This window comes from Hylobates moloch, unplaced genomic scaffold, assembly GCF_009828535.3.
Source record: "Hylobates moloch isolate HMO894 unplaced genomic scaffold, HMol_V3 SCAFFOLD_33, whole genome shotgun sequence".
NCBI classification, from domain to species: Eukaryota; Metazoa; Chordata; class Mammalia; order Primates; family Hylobatidae; genus Hylobates; species Hylobates moloch.
The window spans coordinates 734,811-744,283 of NW_026652308.1; the positions used below are offsets into that span (position 1 = coordinate 734,811).

The 9,473-nt window shown below is 44.2% G+C and overlaps 1 pseudogene; it reads right to left on the minus strand.

The window, feature by feature from the left end:
- Nucleotides 1-8,629: 8,629 nt before the first annotated feature.
- LOC131382501 (putative uncharacterized protein UNQ6190/PRO20217) lies at nucleotides 8,630-9,011 on the minus strand (annotated as a pseudogene).
- Between the last annotated feature and the right edge of the window lie 462 nt (nucleotides 9,012-9,473).

Consider the following 9,473-nt stretch of genomic DNA (forward strand, 5'->3'; position numbering starts at 1 on the left):
CATGGTACTGGTATAAATATAGGCACATAGACCAATGGAACAGAATAGACAACCCAGAAATAAACCCAAATATTTACAGCCAGCTGATCTTTGACAAAGCAAACAAAAACATAAAGTGGGTAAACAACACCCTGTTCAACAAATGGTGCTGGGATAATTGGCAAGCCACATGTAGGGGAATAAAACAGGATCCTCATCTCTCACCTTATACAAAAAGCAACTCAAGATGGATCAACGACTTAAACCTAAGACCTGAAACTAAAAATTCTAGAAGATAACATCAGAAAAAACCCTTCTAGACATTGGCTTAGGCAAAGATTTCCTGACCAAGAATCCAAAAGCAAATGCAATACAAACAAAACATTCTTATGTCTTTGCATCTATGCAAAGGCATAAGAATGATACAATAAACTTTGGGGACTCAGAGGGAAAGGGTGGGAAGAAGGTGAGGGATAAAAGACTACAGATTGTGTGCAGTGTATACTGCTTGGGTGATGGGTGCACCAAAATCTCACAAATCACCACTAAAGAACTTACTCATGTAACCAAATACCACCTGTTCCCCAAAAACCTATGGAAATTAAAAACAAAACAAAACAAACAAACAAACCAAACCACTGGGTGTGGTGGCTCATGCCTGTAATCCTAGCACTTTGGGAGGCCGAGGTGGATGGATCATTTAAGGTCGGGAGTTTGAGACCAGCCTGGCCAACTTGGTGAAACCCTGTCTCTACTAAAAATACAAAAAGTTAGCCGGGCGTGGTGGCATGCGCCTGTAGTCCCAGCTTCTCAGGAGGCCGAGGCATGAGAATTGCTTGAACCTGGGAGGTGGAGGTTGTAGTGAGCCAAGATTGCACCATTGCACTCCAGCCTGGGTAACAGAGTGAGACCCTGTTTACAAAAAAAAAAAAACATGAACAAACAAAACATTTGGGAGAATAATTTAGAAAATTAAAAAAAAAAAAGAGTAGTCTTTCTGGGATTTTAATGGAAGGCCTGTATTTTTCTTGCCAAGTTTCTTTAACTTGAGTGACTTGATTTCTGAACTCTGTCTTCCCTGTAGTGGGCATGTGCTGAAATCTCAGGTCTGCTCTTTTTTTCTTCCAGCTGTTTTGAACCTTGGGCACTTTGTAGTTTTGATCTGCACGCATATAATTCAGGGGTCAGCCAACAATACAAGCGGCGATTATATGGAGATGTTAAGTTACTCCCCTTCCTGACTTCTTCCAATCTATAGGATTCTGTGAATCCTCCATTCAATAACCAGTTGCTTGGGCAAGTCCCTTCTGACTCCACAGACCAACACAACTACAGGCTCTCTGCTTGACTCTATCTGCCATGCTAGACAAGCTAGGGCATGTCCTGAGGGCAAGAGACATGTATGTGTTTGTTAGTCTCACTTGGTGTGATTCACTTTTTCTTCAATGTCAAGTCCCCTTCTTTTTCTGCCTACTGTTGGTCACTCTCCAGTGTCTTTAAACAGCTGTATTTTGTATTTTGTTCAGAGTTTATAATTGTGATCATCAAGAGGAATAGTCTGATGTAAGTGGCTTTGCTATTACTAAGCCATTATTACTATTTATTTATTTATTTATTTATTTATTTATTTATTTATTTATTTTTGAGGTAGAGTCTCACTCTGTCCCCAATTCAGTGGCGTGATCTTGGCTCACTGCAACATTCACCTCCTGGGTTCGAGCGATTCTCCTCTTAGCCTCCGGAGTAGTTGGGATTATAGGCGTGCGCCACCACGCCCAGCTAATTTTTTGTATTTTTAGCAGAGATGGGGTTTTGCTATGTTGGCCAGGTTGGTTTCAAACTCCTGACCACAAGTGATCCACCTGCCTTGGCCTCCCAAAGTCCTGGGATTACAGGCATGAGCCACTGCACCAGGCCCATTATTATTATTTTTTGCTCATATTTTTGAAATACGCTGATATGGTTTGGATTTGTGTCCCCACCCAAATCTCATGTTGGAGCGTTGGAGATGGGGCCTGGTGGGAGGTGACTGGATTATGGGGGCAGATATCCCCCTTTGGTGCTGTTTTTGTGGTGCTGTTTTGTTCTCATGAGATCTGCTTGTTTAAAAGTATGTAGCACTCCCCCGCTCTCTCTCTTCCTCCTGCTCCAGCCACATAAGACGTGCCTGCTTCCCCTTTGCCTTCTGCCATGGTTGTGAGTTTCCTGAGGCCTCTCCAGCCATGCTTTTTGTACAGCCTGCAGAACTGTAGCTCAATTAAACCTCTTGTCTTTATAAATTACAGAGTCTCAGGTATTTATAGCAGTGTGAGAATGGACTAATACATGTCTTCTTGTACTCTTGCCCCCTGCAGCCTATTCTCACTCTAGTAGCCAGAGTAATTCTATCAGACTATGAAGTCTGATAATGTATTCTTTTCCTTATAATCCACCACTGACTACAGTCTCCCTTAGAATCCTAAATCTTTGTGTCCTAGTCAGTTCAAGCTGCTGTAACAAATATGCCACAGACTAGGTGGCATAGACAACAAACATTTATTTCTCATAGTTCTGGAGCCTGGAAGTCCAACAGCAAGGTGCCAGCAGATCTGATGTCTGGTGAGGGCCTGTGTCCTGCTTTGCAAATGGCTGTCTTCTCATTGTATCCTCACATGGTGGAGAACGGGGTGAAAGAGGCCAGGAAGCTCTCATGTCTCTTATTAGAAAGGCACTAATCCCATCACTAGGGCTCCACTCTGATGACCTAATCACCTCCAAAAGGCCCCACTTTCTAATACTATCACCTTAGCGGTTAGGATTTCAATATATGAATTTCAGAGGGGACACAAACTTTCAGTTCGTAACACCTTGCAATCAGCTACACTGCCTTCCAATGTATCCCTCACCCTCACTCTACCTTTTTTCTCTCTCTCTTTTTTTTTTTTTAATTATTCTTTAGGTTTTAGGGTACATGTGCACAATGTGCAGGTTTGTTACATATGTATCCATGTGCCATGTTGATTTCCTGCACCCATTAGCTCGTCATTTAGCATTAGGTATATCTCCTAATGCTGTCCCCGCCCCCCCCACCCCCCACCCCACAACAGTCCCCGGAGTGTGATGTTCCCCTTCCTGTGTCCATGAGTTCTCATTGTTCAGTTCCCACCTATGAGTGAGAACATGCGGTGTTTGGTTTTTTGTCCTTGCGATAGTTTACTGAGAATGATGTTTTCCAGTTTCATCCATGTCCCTACAAAGGACACGAACTCATCATTTTTTATGGCTGCATAGTATTCCATGGTGTATATGTGCCACATTTTCTTAATCCAGTCTATTGTTGTTGGACATTTGGGTTGGTTCCAAGTCTTTGCTATTGTGAATAGTGCCGCAATAAACATACGTGTGCATGTGTCTTTATAGCAGCATGATTTATACTCCTGTGGGTATATACCCAGTAATGGGATGGCTGGGTCAAATGGTATTTCTAGTTCTAGATCCCTGAGGAATCGCCACACTGACTTCCACAATGGTTGAACTAGTTTACAGTCCCACCAACAGTGTAAAAGTGTTCCTATTTCTCCACATCCTCTCCAGCACCTGTTATTATTTTTTATTTTAATCATTCTGTTCTTGTCAAACTGACCTTCTTGCTATTCTTTGCACTTGCATCAAGGCCTTTTCTCTTTGTGTTCTCTCTTCCTGGAACAGGCTTTCCTCACCCTATTTGAAATTGTAAATCGCTTACGATCTGTTTCCATCTTCCCTGATTGACTTTATCTCCATAGTGTTTATAACCAACTTGTTAATTAACTGTCTTTCCTCATAAGGGTGTAAGCTCCACGAAGGCAGTGATTTTTTTTTGTTGCAGTTTTATAACTTTATTTGATGTATTTGATGATCAATGGTTAGTTGTCATCCACGTTGACTATCAGTAGGTATTTGAAAGTGGTAATAGGTATAGGTAACTGAAGTATAGAGCTTGTTTGGTGAATCTTCATTCTGATTATGTTTTCTGGACAACTGCACATGGATACAGCATAGGACATTGCTTATTCCTTTAGCCCAGACAGTTTCATTGAGCCTGGTATCAATGTGCACTTCTGGAGTCCCCATCGCCTTCATGGCAAATTTCCAGAGGCTTTTGAGTGTCCTCAGGAGCATGCTTCTTGAAACCCACTCCCTGGATGTGCTTGGGAATGTTGATGGTGTATTCTTGGGTTTTCACTCCATTGAGGGCCATTCTCGCTATCTGTCTTTGCAAGAGCCATTCTGCCTGGCCCGAGTTGGGTAGTAGGCAGGGATTTTTGTTTGTTTTTTTTTGCATCTATATTCTCAGGGACTGGGATAGATGAATGTTGAATGAATCAGGGTATCTTTCTCCACAGGGACTCGCATTGGCTCAGCTCCTTAGTACTGAAAACGTATGTCCCAGTCATATGGGACAGCTTCCAGCCACATTGTGAAACTGGCATCTTTTGTCCTGGGCTATTTTACTTCATTTCTGTAGTCTTTCCTAAAGCTCCTCCCTTGCAGTGCTGATCTCCGGGGACATCATACTGTGGAATTTGTTAAAATGTCAGTAAATTTGGTGTCTGTGGTGTTTGAGTTATTTTTATCAGAAGTAACTTCAGGAGGCCGGGCGCATTGGCTCATGCCTGTAATTTTAGCACTTTGGGAGGCCGAGGTGGGTGAATCGCTTAAGGTCAGGAGTTTGAGACCAGCCTGGTCAACATGGTAAAACCCCATCTTTACTAAAAATTCAAAAATTAGCTGGGCGTGCTGGCGGGGGTGCCTGTAATCACAGCTACTTGGGAGGCTGAGGCAGGAGAACTGCTTGAACTTGGGAGGAGGAGGTTGCGGTGAGCCAAGATTGCACCACTGCACTCCAGCCTGGGTGACAGAGTGATGCTCCATCTCAAAAAAAAAAAAAAAATAACGTCAGGAAAACATGGTGTCTTTAAAATTTGTTACTATCACATAGCATATACTAGCGTTCTGGTGTTTCTAGAGTTAATAGGACAGAGATAAGAAAAAAAGAGGATATTGGTTTAATCATCATTTACATAATGCATTTTATGAGCCCACATAAATTATGCATTGTTGACCTTTAAATTAATTTAGGCTTAATGAGATGGTTTCATCATGTTTAAAGACACAGCGTAATTATTTTCTTATGTTCATTATCATTTTCTAAGCTTACTCATGCTTTGTCCACCCTCAAGTCCCAAGTGTATTGTCTTGTTATTAAAAATTGTTAAACCTGTTTTCTGATGTGAGGTTTGCAGAAGTCTGATCTCACCAAAGAGATATACTAAATTGTTTAATTTATCAGGGTACACTAGAGTGACTTTTGTTTTAATTGTGAACTATATTTCCAAAAGAGTTAAACTTTGTGGTGTTTAATGGGACCACAAATGTAGATTTTTCTTTTCTTTTTTTTTCTGAGACAGCGTTTTGCTCTTGTTGCCCAGGCTGGAGTGCAATGGCTCGATCTCGGCTCACTGCAACCTCCGCCTCCTGGGTTTAAGCAATTCTTCTGCCTCAGCCTCCCAAGTAGCTGGGACTACAGGTGCATGCCACCAAACCTAGCTAATTTTTGTATTTTTAGTATAGACAGGGTTTCACTATGTTGCCCAGGCTGGTCTTGAACTCCTGACCTCAGGTGATCCGCCTACCTTGGCCTCCCAAAGTGCTGGGATTATTATAGGCGTGAGCCCGGCCCACAAATGCACATTTTCAAATGTACTTTGCACCAGGAATCTCAAATATCTTGGGCACAAATTGAATAATGAATCTGGGGCACAGCTGAGATATGAGAAAGTAGGCTCCACAGGACCTAGGATCTTTAGAAATGAATGGAGGAATTGAGACAGAGCACAGCTGTGATGAGTTGTCTTTGTTCCATGATGTCTGAGCTTCAGCTGGGAAGACTCAGGAGCTGAGGATGACTTGATTCCTTGGGCCTGGAATCATCTGGAAGCATCTTCACTTGCATGCCTGGTGGCTGGTCCTGGGTGATGGCTGGGACCCCTTCTTGTCTGTCAGCTGGAACAAATATAGGTGGCCATTCCATGTGGTTTCTCAGCATAGACTAGCTTGGGCTTCCTCACAGCATGGCAGCTGGGCTCCAAAAGCGAGTGTCCCAAGAGATAGGAAGTAGAAGCTGCCAGCATCTTAAAACCTTGGACATGGTCATAGTCGTAATTTCTGCTGTATTCTACTGGTCAAGGACTAACAAAGCCCAGATTCAACACTGACTCACCTCTTGATTAGAAGAATGGTAAAGAATTTTGGGGTTCTGTTCAAAAACCTCCACAGTTCCTTAGGTGATAGTGTAGCTCCATGGTTAGGAGATCAGGGTGTGAACTCAGACTGCTTGGGTTCACATCTCACTTCCATTTTTACTGGCCATGTGATCTCAAGCAAGTTCATTGTTGTAGAAACGATTGTTGCACACCAATCTCCATTTCTGTTCTCTTCTCCCTGGGAATACCAATAGACTATTTCCCTGCCCCTTACACCTACGTGGGGCCAACAGACTAAGCTGGCAGGCTCTGAGCAGAAGTGCCACATGTCACCTCTGGCTGAAGTGGGTAAGAGCTCTGGATTTTCTTAGTCTCTTCTTCCTTACCTGTAGCTAGAAGCAGGGCATCCAGCAGCAGACACAGGTGCAGGCAGTGGAGGAGTCACAATATGGAAGGGGCCTGGCTCCTTGAATGACCCTAGAGTGAGTCCTTTCTCTCATGTTCCTGCCACCAGGATATGGGGGAGATGTAAACTTTGACTGTGTTGAGCTATGAGGTTTTGGGGGTTGTTTGTTACAGTAGTTAGCCCATGCTGACTAATACATTATCTAACCTCTCTGAACCTGTTTTGTTATCTGTAAAGTGGGGGTATTAGCTGTGGCTACATTTAAGTGCCCCACAAGTTAAGTGAAATAATTTGATGCACAGTGCCCAGCACATAGTAAGTACCCCAATGAGTGTTAGCTATGGTTAGTAAGTGAATGTGAATGCCAGTTAGGAGAGAATGGCAGGTTTGCTTCAGTAATGGTAGGGCTGTCATTATCATCACCATTGCTGGAACGGCACCTGCTATATACTGAGCACCTGCTTGGACCAGACTCTGTCGTAGGGATGCTACACTTTTGTTCCTTTTAGTCCTCTGAGGCAGGTATTATTAACCTTGAGGAGGAGCTGAGAGTCCTGGGGCCCAGAACTGCTGCTGAAGCTGTCTCAAGTCACACTGGGCTCTCCAACCTCAGAGACTGATTCCTTTTACTGCAGCGATGATACCCTTGCATTTTTGGGAAATGTGACTTTAAAAAAAAGTGTCATCTTTCCTTCTTGCTGAGGAAGTGCTGTGTCTTTCTTTGAAAAATCAATATTTTACCATATTTTATTTTTTATTATTTTTACACATGGGGTCTCACTCTATCGCCCAGGCTGGAATGCAGTGATGTGATCATAGCTCACTGCAGCCTCCAACTACTGGGTTTGTGTCTTCCTTATTGAGACTTTCTCTACTTCAAGTTGTAAGAATCTGCTTTTATAACTTAATCTTTTGGCTTACAGCTTGGCCCCAAGTGTGGAAGGCTCCAGCTTCCTTCCCCGCCCCAGGATCCTATTACTTCTTTGTTGTGTTTGAACTCTGCAGACTCTAAGTGAAGTGAGTCGGTGGAAAACCTGGCTGGATCTCAAGAACACAGCCTGCGTCTGAGTCCCATGAATCTCCCCGCAGCTTAAGGCCTCCTGTGAGCAGAGCGGATAACGTAAAGCCCTCTCAAAGACACTAATAACTAGAAGTGGGACTGTAGCTCCAAAGTGGCTTTTTTTTTCCTTTCTCCTGTGTAACTTGCTGGAAGCACTTAGTATTTATTTCTTTGTGGAATAAAAAAAGATTTGTTTGTAATTCCATGAGAATTAGAAAGGCTTGTCTCAACTTCTGAGTTGGTATTTGACATTCAGATACTGCATTTACTAGAGGAAGCACTTTTGCTAGATTAACCAATGATTGATTTTTCTTCACAATTTCTGTTAATTTGCTCCCTCTTTGAGATGTCAATTTTGGTTTTAGCAACATAGCCCACCCCATAGATCAGCAGATCTGTGAGTGTGGATTCAGCTGTTAGCATCATGGGGCAGGGGTCCCTGGACTGCATGTGTGTTTATATTAATTGACCAGACTTGCAGTTATATTAATTCTCCGTGTGGTTGTTTAAATTGTGGCCACTTGTTATTTGTTGAGCCAAGATAGCAGGGTTTATATAAACGGGTTTATAATATATTTGGCTTATCCTACTCCTCGTCTGGCTCTGATAAAATTTTAAACATTCATTTTTCTTTCTTTCTGTCTCCCAAGTCGTTTCTCTCTAGAAGGCAAGACGTTAGACTAAAACCAACTTCTATACTTAAGATTATCCTTGAAATATTTACGAATATGTTCAGGAAACAAAGCCTTGCTCATTATATGCTAGAACAATGGGTAAACTTTGCTTTCTTGTAGAGAAGAAAATGTTGTCTTCAATAAGACATTGAAAACTATTTTTGTACTTGAAAAATCACGTTATTAGAGACCTAAAAGATCCGCAATTTGTGGCTGTTTAAGAAAGCTACACAAGATGGCGCCAGAGAGCCGGAGTGGAGATGGATGCGCGCCCCGCGCGAAAAGCTCAGCGCCAAAGGGGCGCCCGGGACGGGCAGGCGCGTGTACCGGTTCTGCGGTGGGGCGGCTGGGCAGGGGCGCTTTGCCCATCCTCACAGCTTCCGCTCTCCGGGCAACCTTTTCACCAGCTTGTCACAGACTTTCCTCCCGGCACCGTCCTGGGGTCCTCGGGGTCTCTGGAGCGGCCTGGAGGAGCCGCTGGAGAAGGAAGGGGGAGAAAGCAGCGGCGGAGGCGGAGGCTCCCTCAGGCTCCCTCTGAAGCAGGGCGCCCGGCCGAGCCTCTGAGGAAAGCGCGCGGGGGGCGCGGATGGGTCTCGGCCTCCAGGGGCCGCGGGAAGGGAGAGGCGGGGGGCGAGGGGAAGCGGCTCTCCGACCCGGACTCCGGCCATTCCTCAGCGGTCCACTGCAGCTGGCGTTCTTCTTTGATTCCCCAGAGTTCTCAATGAAAGAATGGAGAAAGTGGCTTTAAAAATTGTGGTTGAATACACATAACAGAAAATTCACCATCTTAACCAGTTCGGTGGCATGGAGTGCACTCAGCCGTTTCGTATATGGGCGAGTGTCGCCACTGTCCATCTCCAAAACGCTTCATCAAAGGGGACGAAACTCCGCGTCCATGAAATGATGACTCCGCTCCCCTCTCCCCGCTCTCCCGGCCCTGGCAGCCAACGTGCTCTTTCTGTCTGGAGGAATCTAACCACTCTCCGCACCCCATGGAAGGGGAATGCCACAGTCCCGTTTGTCCTTTTGTGATGGACTGACTTCACTTAGCATCATGACCTCAAGACTCGTTCCTGCTGTAGCCTGTGCCAGAATTGCCTGCCTTTTAATAAGCCTGAATCATATTCCTG